General features: G+C 38.3%; 1 pseudogene; it reads left to right on the top strand.

Annotated features, from left to right (window-relative positions):
* LOC123067847 (DNA (cytosine-5)-methyltransferase DRM2-like) overlaps positions 1–16,448 on the top strand; it is an 88,288-nt pseudogene extending 71,840 nt beyond the window's left edge.
* Positions 16,449–18,978: the final 2,530 nt, after the last annotated feature.

The raw sequence follows: 18,978 nt of genomic DNA on the forward strand, positions 1-18,978 counted from the left end.
TCCCGTTTGGATGTCTTATTCCTTCCTTTTGTAACTATGTTATGTGTTCATCCTTCTTTGTGGATATCATCTACCTAGTATCTTGTACAAGTGAGAGAAGTTACATCTCTAGTTGATATCCCTATTCTTTCATGTCCACCATTTCATTCATTTTTTATATCTTTTTGGTGGCTCCATGGAAGCATTTGTTGAATGAGTGCATGTCTTAACTCTTTGCATCTTAGTGCACTCATGTTTGGTGAAGATTGTTGTCCTCATGCTTGTCTTGACAAGCCTATTATTTCCTATCTTCATCATGGGTTGTCACAAGCTTTGATTTTTAGTTTGCTATTAGTGAGCTTGTGAACCCGTTTGCTTGATGTGTGTATGTCCTTCTTAACTTCGTGTGTGTGGGAAGGACATGTCTTGCACCTTGTATCTCATTTACTCAAGGCTATGTTGATGCTTAACTCCCATCCTTATACTAGTATTCTCAAGTGCTTTGACGTGACTCACACACATCATTTTGGTTGTGCCTATTCTTAGGTTGCCTCATTTACATGTTTCTCAACCATATGTTTGTTGCAAATGCTAGGTTTCTTTTTTTATCTATGCCTGCTTGAAATTGTTTTGTGTTCCTATTGATTTTGGGGGAGTGATGATCCTATTTTGTGCACTTGTATCCAAATACAAAGATTCTAAATAGTGCACAAATCATGGGGAGCTTCTCTATTTTCCTTAGAACACTCATTTTCCCAAATTATAATATTCTTTCATCCTTTTGGATCATCGGATCATTTGATTGCTTGCTTCACTTTGTGTTATGCAAATGAGATCAATTTGTGCCATGTGCCTTACTATTATCACTAGGTTTCAGTTGTATAATAATGGATTCACTTCTATATATCATGTTCTTATCAATTGCATATATTTTGTGTTTGCAAAGTTTCTTTGCGGATACATATCATGATTATGATCGGCCACTCAGAAATTTTTTATACATGAGAAAGTTCATATCTTTCCTTGATATCATTTATTCCTTGCCGGCCACTTTGTTCGTTTCCTCTTATTCTTATGGTGGCTTCGGTAAGAGGTTGTGACATGAGTTCTTGTATGTTTGGCATATAATCTTGCGCACTCATGTGTTTTGACTGTTTTCCTCACATGTCTTATGCTTGTTTTCATATCTTCATATCTAGTTGCATTTTATAGATTCTGAGCTCCTCAAATTGTTCATTATTGAATATGTGCGTTTGCGTTCACTCACATCTTGTGATATGCACAAATCAAGGAGGAACTCATACTATATTGGTCTTCTAGATGTTTTGTCTTCCATTTTGGCATTTGTTGCCAATGGGGGAGAAGTTTAGAGGGTTTAAAATAAATATCTTTTGAAGTTCTTGTTGTCATTCATGCTATTCACCCTAGTTATGTATGCTTGTTGCATGAATGAATATATAGAGAAATCTCCAACTAGTTTATATCAACCAATATATGCAATGAAATTCAAAGTTCATTCACACATGCATATATTGTGGGGGAGCTTACTCTATATATTGCGGTCTTACTAACATCAAATGCTTGTGTAGTGTTTTGATGTTAGTACAACCGGTTTTGATATCATCAAGTTTCTTTGTGATAATTGATGCTATCAAAATCACCGCAAGTATACAATTTATCCTCGAAAAAATTGCGTGCTTGTTTAAAAATTCATTATATGAACCCTCTAGTTGAGATTGTCATAAATTACCAAAATGGGGTAGATTGAAAGTACATGTTGTCCCCATGTGTGGTTTTGGTAATTAATGACAGTCCTTATGGACTAATGTTTGCATTAAGATATACATTTGAAGGTTAGTCCCGTTGGAATGTGATTGAAGAATAATGGAAGACAACTCCTTTGAAGCAACAATTACATTGAGATGATCAAAATGAAGTTCGTTGGAGTATCTGAAGGGTTGCCATGCTTAGAGCTATGGTTTGAGACATAATGGATCAAGATCTTAAAAGGATGATTTGAATGATGAACTCTAGGAGTGGCTCAAAGATATGATCATAATGGACTCATGTGTTGAGTCATGATTGATCAAGTATTCAAGCAAGCTATTCAAGTGAAGAATTCAATATACCCTTCAAGACGTAAAGATTAAACATGGAGTAGAGATATAGGTTGACCAAGATGAAGCTCAAAGATCGAACTCTAAATGGTCAATACACGAGCGCAAATGATGCACCACATAGGATCTTGTGGTATGATAAGAAATTATCAATTGCACTCTATGTACTAACCCATACTATGTGTTGTCTATGTTTTTGAGGGTTAGGTGATTCTCATGGGCTCGCATCGAGAAAGAGATTTCAAGTGTCTATGAGAGGATGACATCAAGTGTTGGTGATCATGGTTGACAAGGCCAAGTTCAAGATAACCATCCCAGAGGATTACATGCTTGAAGCTTGTGGATGATCACATGATGGACAGGTGAAGATGAATACAAAGCAAAGCTTCCCCACATTGTGTATGGGGAAGAGACTTGAAGACTTCACCAATGTCTTGCCTTCATCTTGAGCCAAGAAGAAACATCAACATCAAGCTCAAGTGAACGGGTCGTGTCAAAGGTATTAGTTCCTTTGACGTTAGTGTTGGGGAGTGATGACCACCAAAGAAACATATACACTCAAGAATGGATTCTCGATAGCTATGTAGTGTAGCTATTTTTATGATTCTTGAGTTATAGGGATCCCGCACTATTAAGAGGGGATCAAAGGGGTTTGTGATGGATTTGCTCAAGTCAACATCTTCTATACACAATTCCACTCATATCCTATATACCAAAGAAAAGCCAAAGCCAAATAGTTTCCCAAAATATATGATCTAACCTTTGCATAATTTGAACCCTCCATTTTGGTTTATTTTGGGTGGTTCTCTATCTAAGGACTTGGAGCTTTTCCATAGCTTCAAAACGAGCCCAAGATCATTAAAATCGGAGTCCGGATGTGAAAGTTATGCATGTTTTAGTTTTGGGGTTCCTGCTGTTATTTTGGCCGGAAGTCCGGTAATGTCCGGAAATCCGGTGCGCCAATCCAGAGTCAAACGGACGGAAATCCGGTAAGTTCCGGACGTCCGGTCTCCGGACGTCCGGAAAATTTCGGACGTCCGTCAAACCTGTTTCGCAAATATCCTGATACATTCGTCTGATGGCGTGCTACAGCCGTCGGACGTCCGGTGGATGCCTGTTTTGCCACCGGATGTCCGGTAATCCACCGGACGTCCGACACTTTCCTGAGCAGAATTCCCCCCAACGGCCAGATTTGTGCCCATACTATAAATATCCCTTCATGACTTCGTGGAGGGGTTGAGCAACACAACTATCTTGACCCACACTTGAAGAAAAGCTCCCTCTCCTTTCTCCTACCTCAAATCTTAGATCTCGGAGAGATTTGTGAGAGTTCTTGAGAGAGATTCCACTCAAGTGAAGATCCACTCCCTCTCCCTCTCTTGACCAAAGGAATTCGTGATTTGAGCAAGTCTTGAGCATTTCCCCCTTGATCTTGTTACTCTTGGAGGTTGGAGACTCCTAGGCGGTAGGAGTGCTTCGGTGAGGAATCAACTTGTGATTTGTCCCCCGAAAAGTTTGTGAAGGTTTGGAGGCCACCTCAAGGTCTACCACTAGTGGTTGGGAATCGCCTCCGTGGTGATATCTCAAGGAGAATAGGGTGAGCCTTCGTGGTGTTGGTGTGCCTTCGTGGTAACATCCACCTCTCTAACGGTGACTAGCTTCCCTCCAAGGAAGTGAACATCGGGATACATCATCGTCTCCGTGACTTCGGTTATCCCTAACCCTAACTCCTTACTTGTGGTTTACCTTGGTCACTTGATCGCGCATTCACTATTCTTGTTGTCCTCATTATATTGTAGAGATTATTTAGGCCAACACTTTATAGTCCGCAATTCATACTTTCTACTATTGTTCTATCTTGTGTTTAATGTGAATTGCTAGCTTATAACATATGTTGTGTAAGCTTGTAGTGCTTACTTGAGTTTGCTTGTATCATTCAATTCCATATATTGTGATACAATTTATGTAAGCTTGTATTTCCTACTTGTGGGTGTGTGTATTATTCATTTCCAAATCTTGTGATATACATTGAGTAAGTTTGTGTAACTTACTTGTGCTTACTCATATCCTCGTTGTTCTCATCTTGTTTGTGCTAAGTTGTTGGTGCACTTAGTGAGCCTAGTATATTTAGGATTTGTGCTTGAAAAGTATTCGCTTAGTTTATTTCCGCATTAGGATATAGCCAAATCCGTAAAAGATTTTAAAACGCCTATTCACCCCCCCCCCTCTAGGCGACATCGTGGTCCTTTCAGTGTACGTCGAAGGTTAGTAGCATATTTCTTCCGAGTAAGACTCAACCCGCCAGGTTTGGAAGCCACTGAATGCCCAAGAAGTAGTCCAGTGGCCCAAGGTCCTTCACCGGGAAGGACTGAGCTAGCTGGCCGATAGACGTCGAACAACAGTTGGGCAGGAAATGGTGGCTACACTGCCTCCTTCATGTTGTCTTGTCATTTTGGAGCCTCTTTGACTCAAAGTATTTTCCTAGAAATTATGGATTGTTGAGGTATTATTAGGAATTTTTTCATGCAAGGACTGTATCTTATGCACGTACTTCGTAAGAGAAATTCCATTGACTCAAAACTCTATTTTTTTGCGGGGGAACTCTATTGAAGACTCTTGAACATTAGGAAAAACTCTATTGAAGACTCCTTCGCTTTTCCTAATGTTCAAGCTTGAGGGAGTTGATAAGAACAAAACCTATCTTTTTTTATGAACACTTTTGCTTATAATTTTCCTTTTAATGTTGCTCCATTGGATGATAGTGTATCACTTTTTGGCGGAATTGCAAATTGGTCTTCGATATTGTGTAGATTAATTTTTTTCTGGCTATGCTTTTCTTGTGGGATAACAAGAAACTAGTGGGGTAACACACGCATTTGCGCGGCTATATTATTATTTGCGCGGCTATATATATTGTTTGCCATATATAAATATGTACTTCGGTGTTTAAATAAATATTTTGTATTATGAAGCTTATTTAATTGCATGTGAAGGAAACTCTTTGTTCATTAAACCAATTTGCCAGCATTTAAAAGTCACACGGGAACATCTGATTCAAATATAAGCCTAATAATAATTATAATTCTATAGAGGGTGTAATTTCTCAATTATTATATAATTTCTCTGCTATTATAAAGTTACACCATTATCTTATAAATACCACAATGGTGTGTGTGCGTATGTGTGCATGTGTGTGCGTATGTGGATTAGAGCGCGGCTTTGGGCCAGTAGCCGACATTACTTGTGGTGTGGGTAGGTGGGCCCCACGCCACCACTATTAATTTGGAAACAAAAATTTAGTGTATTACTATTGTGCAGTATATTTCTTTTTAAATTTTATATATTATTATTATTATGCAGTCAACTTTATTTACTGTAATTTTTAGGTTTACTTAGGTTACTTTTTAAGCAATATTTTATTTAGTCCATTTCTTATTTAGGTTAATGTTTAATTTATATTTTATTTAGTTTATATAGATTTATTTTGTATTTAGGTTTATTTTTAGCTTAGGTATTATTAAGATTATTTTTTAATATTTTTTATTTATGTTTTATATATTTAAGTCGACCCAAATACATATATATTACTAAGAAAACATAATACCAACCTAAAGGCTAAACAATAGATACTAATTGTTACTCGATCTAGCTAATTGCCTAAACAAACTACTTCATCACTACAATGAATCACACAAGAAAATAGTTGTCATCGATCCAGGTGGGAGTACGAGCCTAATCATAACAAAAGCCAAAAGTGCATATCGTACGTTCTTGAATTTTCTGATCCGGTCTCACATCTCATTGTTATGGGCTTGCATCTCATTTAGTTGTTGTGTCGTAGGTTCATGCTATCACTCGAGCAACTCACTTATGTATAGTTCTTTACGAGATCAACACATATCCATGTGTGGCAAAAGACTCCTTTCTGCACATGTGTATAGTTCATGATGTGAGCAATGCGAGTTTGTATGCATGCCAATTTAATGACACAAAGGGAGATTTTCCGTCATGTACCAATGCACGGCCAACACATATGAAGAACTCTCATTATGGATTCCATGGTGTGTATTCGGTTCTCCTATCAAGAGGGAATTGGCAGCCGCAAAGCAACATAGGTGGCCTTGTAGGATTCTAGGCCGCTTCGCCGCTAGTGGTGTAGGATTTGCCACGGAATCAAATGGACGTGCTGCTGCAGTGGGATTATCCGCCGGACATGGTTTGTTGCATAGGCCACGGTGACAAGCTCATCGCCGAGCCAAGAGTTCAGAGGGTAGCTCGGCCAATGCGGTGGAGCCCCAATATTTCGGCACTCTTAGCCAAACGTGTGCTCGTGTGTGGGGTTCGTGCCAATTTTGGAAGCTCTGTATGGTCCATTACTGCCAGCTAGGAGAGGAAGACCAAAAACTAAGATGAGCTAGCTTGGGAGAAGTAAACGGGGTGAAGAGGAAAAGTGGAAAAATAATAGAGAGGTTGCGATCACTTATATGGGCATATAAGTTACTAATGGCGTGCCACATGTCCTACAGGCCACCACTAGTGACAGTACCAGTGGTGTGTCACATGTGTCACATGTCACCACTAACTTATGCCAGGTTAGGAAACTTGGTCACACATGCTGGTGGCATGTGAACATGCAAGCACAACACCAGTAACCTGTTAGTGGTGGCATACCAAATATGGCGTAGATTGAAAGTAGGGCGCCACCAATTAAGATTATGTCTAACCATTTCTGCAATATTTCAAGAAGCTAATCGATGGAGCTTTCTTCGGATATCATTTCATGGAAGGGATCATCAAATAGTATAATCAATAGTTGGACAAAAATAGCAATATATGCTTCAGTGACAAAGCAGACTTCAGCTGCATGCATCAACCGAAAAACAGTCAGACAAACGGCTAATATGTCATGCACCACATGTATGCATATGTACGGGAGGGAGACATGTTTTCAAAGCATTCATACGGGGGAAGACAATAGATCAAGTCTTAGAAGAAGATCACGGAGATGAGTTCATATGCATCCAACATATAAGATTGTAATCATGATAAACCAGCCTGCCATTCATGCCCATGGGAGGTTCAACGATGGCGCGGCAAATTCGAAAGAGATATTTGACCGCTTAAAGCAATAGATCTGTCATGCTGACGTTTGCGCTGCTAGTATCGCATTGCAATAATACCAAAATGATGCTTATGCTATGAATAGGAGTGTGAAAATGACGGGGTCTTGAGTACTCATTTATTTTTAAATATGTGTTAACATTGTTCCAAACTTGCATGGCTATCTATCATCTTCACTACTTTGTTATAACAATTGTCGTTGTGTGTTAATTAACGTCATTCCAAACGTGTTTCCTAATTGTCTTACTTATTATGGTTCTTAAATTCATTGTTTCTATATTGACATATAATTATGACGTGCAAACACCTACATTGATAATCATATTCTTTGCCATGTATGCAGAATAAGCTGCCACGTCTGTCGTGGTAGTGTAGTTCAGGTGCATGTCAACCAATTAGTGACATGTCGAACAGATACCATGCCACTGATGTGCGTAATCACAATAGGTGGTACCATGCCACCATTAACATTTATCAGTGGCACAACATTGGCGGTGTGGGGGTTGCACGCCACCAACGTGGTTTTGGCACATCACCTGTAGCATTTTTTGTACTAGTGTTTATAATCGGTAGTCACTGTTAGACAAGTTTGACTACATGCTTTCTAGAGTTTCACCTTCTATAAACAGATATGGCATTAGTTTTATCTATTTTTCTTTAGACCTAGCAATGGTATCCCCCATTCTTGAGTTTAGCTGTTCTATGATATCCCTCACATGTGTTTATTGTGTCGTGTAGTGTGAGTACACATACCTAGACCACATTATTCAGACATAATAAACAACAATCAATCTTCAAAAATTATAATCCTACGACAACCTATAGAATTCCTAAGATTTATAATCCTACAAAGCAAACAATCTATAGAGATTTTTTCAACAATTATAATCATGCAATGTTCTTTTGAAAATTATTAAGTAAGAATTCTTGTAGATCTATGTTAACGTTGAAGAAAAACCTCGTTGTATTGATCATGCTGAATTGGAGTGTTGGTTGAAAAAATATTTGTGGGTCGATTGTACATGACCTTAGATCAGTATGTGCCATTAAAGTTTGGAACATGTCTCTATAGAGAGATCACCTATACTAAGTTGGTGGGTTGGTCATACAATATATCATGTTAGTACACCCTATCAATGGATTTGAATAATTTCACCTTCGTTCGTTTATGTCATGAAACCATAAGAAAGGAGCAAGTGAAGCATCTAGAAGTGCTTGCTTTGTCGCACACAAAAAAAATTCTTCATGGGAAAGCCAACTGAAAGATTCGACTTGGACGTCGTAGAAAAGGTTATGTTGTTATCTGCATAGCGCTGCCCCATGACCCTTTCCCAAGGTACTAAGGATTTTGTTTTAGGGACAAACAACGGTGTTCCGGAAATGCTTTTGTTGTGACATGCTAAGTTTTCTCCCCTATATATAGCCAGTACATTGATGGGTCTCACACGCCACACACATGTTTTGCCCTTCCTAAACTCATAAGGGAAAGGCGTGTGATTGAGTTCGTGCACGGCCTTATAAGAATTTGAAAATTAGATTACCAATTTGAGATAAATTTATATAGACCAAGCCTTTTAGTAGTTTCTAAAATAAACATCTTTGCAACATTACATACAAACATATAAAAAGATGCAACTCCCTACTATACATATCTCAATCCAGCTGCACTTAATTTAAATATGTAGCAATTCAAGTAAATAGATGATTTTTTTACTTTGGCATGTTAGATGGATGATGGTTGTATGCTTTTGACCAAGTATTATGTAACCTTTTTCTTTGTTATCTTAGTCCTTAAAATCAAAGATTAATGACGTAGATATTTTAGGCTATGTGGCTCAACCTAATTGCTAGAAAAAAATCCGTATATTTAAAATCAAGCCCATTCATCCTTGGAAATGATAATAAAACACTATTAATAATAATAAATTATATATATAATATTACTCCGCCTCAAATTAGCTGTTTTAGATTTGTCTAGATATGAATGTATGTAACACTAAAACGTGTGGAGATACATCCGTATCTAGAACAATCTAAGACAATTAATTCGGGAGAGGAGTAGATAGTTAGAATTTTTTTACTACTTACTATTTTATATAGTTACCCCCATTTATCTTTGGAAATAAGAATAATACGTTATTAATAACATTAATAATAATAAATTATATATAAATTAATAGATATAGGTATTAATGGAAATAATAGTAGCATTGTTTTACATCTCCTAACTCCCGTCTATATATATGCCTCAAAATGGAGATGGCATACGTGTAACCCATCTAGTTTTGGTTGCAGGCGCGCAGGGAAATAGTCATGATCCTCGTCATCGCTGCAGGGAAACACTGAGGTGCCTCCCCGTCGTTGAGCAAAGGGCAGTGCGTACGTCTGTTGAAGAATGGTGGTACGTCGTTGTTCCACCCTCCTTTTTGTTTTTGTATGTATTTTTGGATTGATGCATCGAGTAAAGATCAATTAGACACGATGGAGTTTATTTGTTATTTTCTCTCTTGACATGATGGATAATTGCCTGCTGGCTCCGGCCAATTGTTCCTAGAATGCATGCTGAGTTGGGAGGATTGGCTTGCCCTAGTGATGTCTTCTTCCCTAACTAAAAAATCTTATTCATTAGAGCTGCCATCACAACGTTATAACCTGGGCTCTCACTTGCTCAATTTAAGGAAAATCATGTGTTCTACGTCCCATTTCTACTTCCTTAATTAAAACCACTTATTATGTTTCCGCGTCACTTTTCTCAGTTTAAGGAAAATCATGTGTTCTACGTCCCATTTCCATGTGACCGCTCGAGTATCGCCTGCTCATGGGTGGTCTACCCCTCAAAATAGTGGGGAAGAGATAGTTCCTATTCAATGCTAAACATCATATTATTCCTATTATAACAATTTTCTGGCCAAGATACGACTCAAATATCACCACATCTAACAAAAAGGGACATTTCATTGTTATGCGCTTCGGACGACCAAGTTCTACAACATGCTCTTGTACTGCAGGTAGCTATGTGGCATGAGTTATGCCGCTACCAAGAGAAACTTAATAATACAGAATGTTACTAGCTAGAACAACTCAAGATCAATCAAACATGACTGTATGGCCAAGGAACACTTGATTGTTGTCGTGCTGGGAAGGGACTTTTCATCTCCATAAACTCCGGGTGACCAGGTTCCATAGGACACTCATAAACCGCTTGTAGCTATGTGTTTTAAAGTACTTCTCTACCAAGGGTAAAGTACTGCTTTAGCAAGTTGCTAGATAGACTCGCTCAAGACCAATCAAACGTTAAGTAGTATACATCTTTCTTCTCTCGCGAACAGTGAGTGTATGTCTTATTTTGTCAATGGCTCATGAAATTGATTAGAAAGTAAGACTTCACATAATTAGTTCTCATGTATGGTCATCACCTTAGACACATCTCAGCAATGACACATGTATATGAACCTTTTTGAACCACAAAAGGTTTGGTTTCCATTTGGGTTGTAGATTATATCTTGATTTTTTTGATTTCCTAAAAGAGTTTTGGTCTAACAGTTTTCTTGGAAGAAGACAGAAAATAAAAGAAAGAATAAAATATGAACGAAAAACAACCCTTGAATGGAAATTGAAAAGAAATGTAGCCCCAGTTCCTTTGGAAATGGTAAGATCTTTGGCGCAAGAAGAAGGGGCGACACATATCATCTCGACTTGGTCCTGCTTCCCCTCTTTTTTGGGCATGAACCCTATCTTCTACCTTGTAATCTACATGAAATGGAGATTGCAACATGTATGCCCAAAATAAGGCTTACGGCTTTGTTATCATGTTTCCATGTGAGGATGGTAAAATAGTGAAACATGGTGTAATAGTTTTTTAGGGAGTGTGGCTTTTCTTGCTCGCACCCAATAGAAAAATCATTGGAGGACAAAGTTATGTGTAGTAGGGTATTTGACACCCATGTTTTACTCGTTAAGTGTGGAAGTACGAATTTCTTTTCTTATGGTTTGCCTTCAATATTTATTGATGTGTGTTTAACTAATGTCATAGGGTTGGAGGAACGGTAATGATGACCGTGATAAGGGGAAAAGTATTGTTGAGCCTGAACCCTCATGGTCTCTGAACTTTAGGAACTTAGACGCTCCTGGCTCGTCCATGCTGGTATCTCATGTAGTAATTAACTGATTTTGTATTTAAATACAAGAGCTAGCCATGACTTGTTTTTATTAAGATCATAGTGTGATATCTGCATGGGAATACAGAAAAAAGGAAAGATATAATGTTTGTTATTGTTATGTCCAATTGTGTTTCTGAGTCAAATAAAATGGGCCCATGGTTGACTTAGTTGTAGTTACGATGATCTAATGGTTATGCTTTGTTGATTGAAGTAGGGTAGTATATTAATGGCCTGATTTTTTGCTTTCATGTCTGATTTTCTAGCGTGGCTATCTTTTCTCCAGTTAACCTATCAAGTGGTTTTAGTACATAATAGATCTAAAATGGTTGACTATGTGCTGCCCATGATGACACACTGGAACTCCTTTGAACAAACATGGGATGTAATACATCAATAGTCTTTAATAAGGAATTATGCGCTTTAGTTTATGTTATACTAATCCATCTATATCGTCCAGATTTCTTACTTATCTGGCACTTCGCCTCGTGCATTGAGTTATATATTAATTTAGACCGCAGAGTGCATGTTTGGTTAGTAATCATACTCTAGGTGATAATAGGGAAACTTGGTTAACCTGATCATCTTTTTGGAATTACCAACCTATCATGCCCCTCCTATAAAATAGCCATGTTACGCATAATGTGTTCAACTAGATAGACAACTATCACTCCTCTAGAAAGCTAGCACAGTTCATTTAATTAGGCATCCTTATAACTTCAAGCTATACTATTTCTAATTTTATTGGTGTATACTTTTACCACTTTCGCTTATTGTCTTGATGCGACAATGCCGGAGGGGATTTTTTCCAATAGAAAATATGGTCTTTTCTTCTTGATTTTTATGTGTTCTAAACTCTAAAATCGAATTGCTATACTGGTTTCACGCTAGAGATTCCAATTGCGATATCTTGCGATTCATGTAATAGTGCATGATAGAATTATTGTTCTTCTCTATAATTGCTTTGCTCATGGTTTGCTCTCAATATTGATTCATGTCTGCTTTACTAAGAGGTGCGATTGTGATGATCATGATAAGGGGAGGAGTGATGGTGAGGCTGAACCCTCATGGGCTCCGGAGTTGAGGAACTTAGATGCTCCTTGCCCATCCTTGCTGGTACGTAATGTAGTAATTGATTGTGTATTTAAGTACAAGAGCTAGCCATGCATTGTTGTTATTAAGATCATAGTGTTATGTTTGTTTGTCCAACTATCTAAAGGGTTCTAATGGATGGGCTAATGGGGAAGCGTCATCAACTACCTTAATCGAGAGATATGTGGCAATGGGTTTTCAAACGAAAATGGTCGTGATGAGCATCAAGGAGATTGGTAATACTGAAAGTAACCAATTTCATTTCATTTTTCTTCTTTGTGTTTGCATCGTTTGTCTAATCGAGGCTTTTGGTTTTTCTTTCAGGGTATAGTGACGAAAATGCATTACTTGAACTACTTTTGACATACAAGGTACGTGTCCATGGATGTTATTACTAACTTTATCCAATGATGCCCTTTCTACATCATAGCAAGGATCATATGATAGGATTGGTGATGACAAATGCAGGCACTAGGTGATGAAGATGCATTGGGTAACTGCTCTACTTCTGGCTGTGCCCCCCTTAGAGTTGAACATGGTCATGATCTTGATTTTGAGAGCTCAGATGGTGATGACGATGCTGGTGATACACAGCCCAACTCCGGTGATTATGGTGATGAGGTAGATGATTCATTGTCTTTAGTTCAGTAGCTAAGAATTCTTTGACCATATGTATGATGATATGTGAATTATTTGCCAGGCATACCTTGCGCACCCCTTTATGTATTGTTCGAGATTTGTTTGTTTTTCTCCTGCTTTTCGTCATAGTAGAGTTGCGTTGTTAAGTTTGAACACCTGATTTTTTTACATAAAATTCTCACCATGTTAAAGATTTATCGTGTAAGAGTTAATATAGGATGTGAGGTTGACTTCCATTAGACCAATGCCTTCTTCAAAGTAATCAAACAGGCTGAGAAGGAGTAGAAACTGAGTATATTGTTGTGTTGCCTGCTTCTAATTTTGATGAATTAGAAAATTTATTTCTGTTATAAACCAATCTTTTTTTTTCTTCAGTTCCTATGTAGTTAAATATTAGTCACAAGACATATGACTTGAGGAGTTATGATGCTACGAGAAACTCATACTGCAGGTGGTGTAAACAAGAGAAGTTATACACATGCCACATGACCTTTAACTTGAAGAAATCAAATTTTACACAAGAACTATGCCCTTTGATTTATTTTGTAGTGCAAGATACAGTGTAAAATCGGACTGAGCAGAGAAGAGTTCAGAAGAAGTATAAGCTAAACCTAAATGTTGAATACTAAATAAAGAAGCAGGAATATATATAGGTTGGCCTAAATAATTCTGTCGTAAAGTTGTGCTGTGATCCAGCTCATCACTTTTCCGTAGAATCAAAGGAGGTTGGAAACTAGCATGTGGGTTAGGAAGAACAAGGTATTCTTCTTTTGACTTTCAGTTACACAAATTAAAGTAATACTGGAGAACATCACATATATACTGCACTAGTTGCATAAAAGTTCCCACCGAGACAAATCTGAAGATTAACATATACCTGTTAGCTGCGAAAAATGAGGGTGTCAATACCTAGATGTTCAGGGAGAAATGAATACATGAAGTCACTAATTTAGAAATCTCAGAATGTACTATATGAAATGACAGCGGAACTTCGTATTAGTTATGCAAATAAAATTTGAAAAAAGAATATTGTATGGTCCATCCTATTCATGGCGACATATATGTAACAAAAAGTATGGAAAGTGTAGAGTGTTTGTTGTTTATTACACCTGCTTGGGAAAATAAGATATATCTTGATTGCTAGTAAGCGATGAACCTGAAATAGGATGGATGGGAACACCATCATATTCTGAAGACACATACATTTACCTCATCATCCATCGATCTGTCTTTAACTTTCTATCATGAAAGCAGCATGGAGAGACCAGAGAATTGTGTTTCACCACTATTATGCATCCTGCACATAGTGCCATTATGTGAAACAACAAAGTTAGACTATGCACCTTTAGTTTATTCTAGTCCAGAACTTCATATTGCTAGTGTAGGTAGTAGTTTCAAGCGTAAAATGATGTGCGTTCGTGTTTATGCATATAGTAACTCTTTTATTAACATGACTTTCAATCAGCAGCTGAGAATAAGAAATTGAGTTCCTAAATTATTTCGTTAATTTATTCTGATCACTTTTTTTCTTGTTTCTTGGATAATCTGTGATATATATTTCTTGATGGTTTATTAGTTTTAGGGGCCCCTTCTTTTCTATGGCCCCATATGTGTTTCTATGCAGTGGTATTTCCTTTTCAACGTTCACCTAGATGGCATTAAAAAGTTAGTAACATATAGAAAACATTTTTTCTAACCTTAGTTTTTCTTATCCTTTTGTGCAGAATTTTATACAAAAGATGTCAGAGCTGGACAAGAAGATCAACTCATTAGTAGATATCGGCTTTTCTGAAAACGAAGCAAATATGGCTATTACAAGATGTGGTATGACTCTTTTTTAAATTGTTGCCTTGATGTTCATTTTCCCATGGAAAAGGCGACTAATGATATATATATATATATATATATATATATATATATATATATATATATATATATATATATATATATATATATATATATATATATGCGTAAATTATCCTAGGTGTGGATGTTGATCTCTCTGTATCGGTGATTCGATTAGTGCGTCATAGGTTGCAGGAGATTTTGACTTATCTGATCATTAGATTACATTGTGGTTTGATGTACATTTGAATAAGAAAATGCTTTATCTCTTTGATTTAATTTGATGTAACGACACTACAATATCTGTAAATTTGACAGGTCACAGATCGGTGCTTCGATTCATTTGGAGGGAGAAAGAAAGCAAGATTGATGGAAGAGAGCAAGAAAAAGAGGAAGCGGTATGAAGGTAGAGCACATGGAAATCAATCCTCCTTGGATGGTAGCCATGATGAACCAATGCCTCTCCCAAATCCAATGGTTGGGTTTAATTTGCAAGGTTATTTGCAACCATCAGTTACCAGAATTCTTCCTAAACAAGATAGTGGACCACCCTTTTTCTACTATGAAAATGTGGCCCAAGCTCCCAAAGGCGTATGGGCGACCATTTCAAGATTTCTTTATGACATTATACCTGAGCTTGTGGATTCTAAGCATTTGTGTGCAACCGCAAGGAAAAGAGACTACATCCATAATTTGCCAATTGAGAATAGATCACCTCTTCTTCCTATGCCTCCAAAGACCATATTAGAGGCATTCCCTCATTACAAGAAGTGGTGGCCTTCATGGGACCTGAGAACACAGCTCAATTGCTTGCGAACAAATTTCGCAAGTGCGAAGCTGATAGAACGGATCGGGCATGCTCTTGCAAGCTCGGACAGTCCACCGGCTCGAAGTGTTCAAAAATATGTCATGAATGAGTGTAGAAAAGGGAATCTTGTCTGGATTGGAAAGAACAAGGTTGCTCCATTGGAGCCTGAAGAGATGGAATATCTACTCGGTTTCCCAAAGGATCACACAAGGGGACTCGGCATCACGGAGAGATACAAGTCCCTCGGCAACACATTTCAAGTTGATACAGTTGCTTACCACTTGTCAGTTTTGAAGTTCATGTTTCCCAATGGTGTTAATGTGTTGTCCTTATTCACCGGTATTGGAGGAGGAGAGGTAGCTTTGCACAGGCTGGGCATCCACATGTAGGCAGTGGTCTCTGTAGAGATAAGAAAAGCTAATAAGAGGATTTTTTAAGGGTTGGTGGGATCAGACTCAGACAGGCACGCTCATTGAGATTGATGATGTGAAATCTCTTACTGATGATAGAATTTTATCATTTGTTAGTAGATTTGGCGGCTTCGACTTGGTGATTGAGGGCAGCCCATGTAACAATCTTGCCGGGTGCAACAGATACAACCGTGATGGCTTGGAGGGCGAGCAATCTGCTTTGTTCTACCACTACTTCAGAATCTTGAACGCGGTCAAGTCAGCTATGGCGAGGATGTAGCCTAATTATTGTAGCACCTATTTTATCCTTAAATAATTATATCTAGGAACCGCAACTTATCAGTGTATGAACATTGAGGTGATGTTGTTTTCAAGACCAGAATTTGGTGATTTGTGTAGACGAAGAGACTTCTTTTGTTTAGCTTCTTCATATAATTTCCTTTGCCCCTGCACTTACAACATTGTATATGAAGCACTTTTCAGGCTATGAAAATAGCGAACACAATAAGGGTAAAGGACGATGCTTGATTATGGAAGCCTATATACTAGAGCATCTTATCTTTTCCTCCAGTCAACCTGTAGACAAACCGAACATTTAATTTTCTATTTTGAGCGCATCTTTCCTCTAGTAAAATATTTTGATATAGTAGATACTGTACATATTGCACAGGAGAGAACAGGAGGAGTGGCTGGCACATGCACACAAATAGAAAGAAACTGTTCATACGGGAATGCAGAAGAACTAGATAAAAATTCATAGATAGTCCTCTCTGTTCCCTTTCTAGGTAGATTGTTTCATTTTTCATACCAAGTTTCCTGAGCTGAAACGAAGAAAAGATCATTTCCAGCTCTTAGACCGTACTGATCCGTTAAGCCCGTATAATTGTGAGAGTCACTACTTGGACAACCTACATGGCTTGGTTTCTGTAGATTTTGGATCTTGAGGCAGAAGATGGCACAGACTATATTATCTCTCTTTAGGAGGGGTGTTGTAATGTACTAGACGTTGTATCTGAACATAATCTTGCTAACTAACGGAGTCCAGTTTCTGTTGTTGATATCATTCTTGGAGACTGCATCGAGAGAGGGAGTGGAGGATTTAAGACGTGTAAATTCAGGCTTTCCTATTTTTACTGTTATGTTCTACTTTTGTTTTCTCTGTCAGTTGTATTTTGAATCACTCGGAAAAAAAATCAGGTGAACGAAGATCGTGTAGTGGCAGTGACAGATACCTTGATTGCCTCCCAAATCACCACAGATCCACAGCAATGAAACTGAAACCTGCATTACTGTTCCTCCTCGTTGGAAGCTCGTCCTGATCCTCGGTACTTTGACCCCGGAAGCTTTGGCTCTCCATGGTGCCTTGGACCTTCCCGTGTGTCTGAATATGAGTCATGTCTTCTTGGAACTCAACACCGAAGGATAGATCAAGTATTATGCCTGTTCTCCATCAAATGGATGAGGAGTATTAGCCAGGGGCGTCCCATTTCTGGGTTCTTTTCTATTCATGTAAATAGAGGTGCAAATTTGGCAGCTCTTACTACTGCAAACATTGCTTCCCAAGCTGATCCCGGAAAGACTGGCCCCTTTTATCTAACATGACTCTGACCACACTGATTTGATGATATAAGCTCATTGCTCTAAAATAACAAAATCCAGGGCTGCTGCTACTTCTGCTGGAAACCATATGGCGCGCTACGGTCCAAGCATCAGTGCGCCACCGGCTCACCGCGACAGGCCATCGTCTCGCTCTATCGGGACGCACTAAGTTCTTTGTAGTACAAAGAGTTTAGATGTTAATTGCTAAGCTTTTACATGGCTCGATGAGTGAAGAAAAGGAGATCGTCATAACAAGGAGACAATTTTGGGAATGGTGTTTGAACTGATAAGAATAGCTTCAATAATGCTAATACTGTTGTGACATGATTAGAATAGAGGGGATATCTCAGAATGTAGCATGATTAATCATTTTAAAAGTGTCTTTCCCATTAATTGTAGAAGAATGTGTAAATATCACCCGGAAATCTTCCCAGCCGCGAGTCACAGCTCGACACAAATTTCAAGCTACAAGGTTCAGTGCAAAACATGTTTGGAGTTGTTGAAGTATAAATGCATGACATACCTTTCCCTATCAGCTTGAGCTTTTGAGTGAACTGATTGGTGCATGCAGTTTTTACATGGTATCATAAAAATTGCAGTCCACTCGGTCCATGTTTAGGTCAGAGGAAGCCACACGTGAGGGAGATTGTTGAAGTATAAATGCATAGCCTACCTTTCTCTTAAGGTTGAGCTTTTGGATGAACTCACTGGTACGTACAGTTCTACAACAGTGACAAGTGAGGGATACTAGCAGGCAGAGTGATGCATTAACAGAGTATAAGTCTTAATTAAAACCTACGAAACCGAAACTGCATGCCTTCATGGATTTCCATGATATTTTGGACAACTTATCATACACACCTACAGGCTTCTATCCCCAAATGATATTCTCATAATTTATGTTTACATTCTTCCTCTTTTGAACCCGTGGTTCTTTCATATTAGTGTCGTAAATTGTAATGATGTTCTGTTTCAATAGTCAAATTGTAATAATATGGTCCATCCCTTGAAAATAGGGCGGAGCTGGGCCCTAGGCAACCAGGGCCACGGCCCGGGGACTGGGAAAAATTTCTTGCCCCTATATCTGTGATGCGGCCCATGGTCCACTAGAGTAGTAGCCCACCAAACACCCAATATCTTGGCTCTTTCAGTAAAGCCCATACACCGGCAATGAAGCGAAACTATTGATCTGCCTCGGGAGTTGTCTCCTT

This window comes from Triticum aestivum, chromosome 3B (genome assembly GCF_018294505.1).
Source record: "Triticum aestivum cultivar Chinese Spring chromosome 3B, IWGSC CS RefSeq v2.1, whole genome shotgun sequence".
Lineage (NCBI taxonomy): Eukaryota > Viridiplantae > Streptophyta > Magnoliopsida > Poales > Poaceae > Triticum > Triticum aestivum.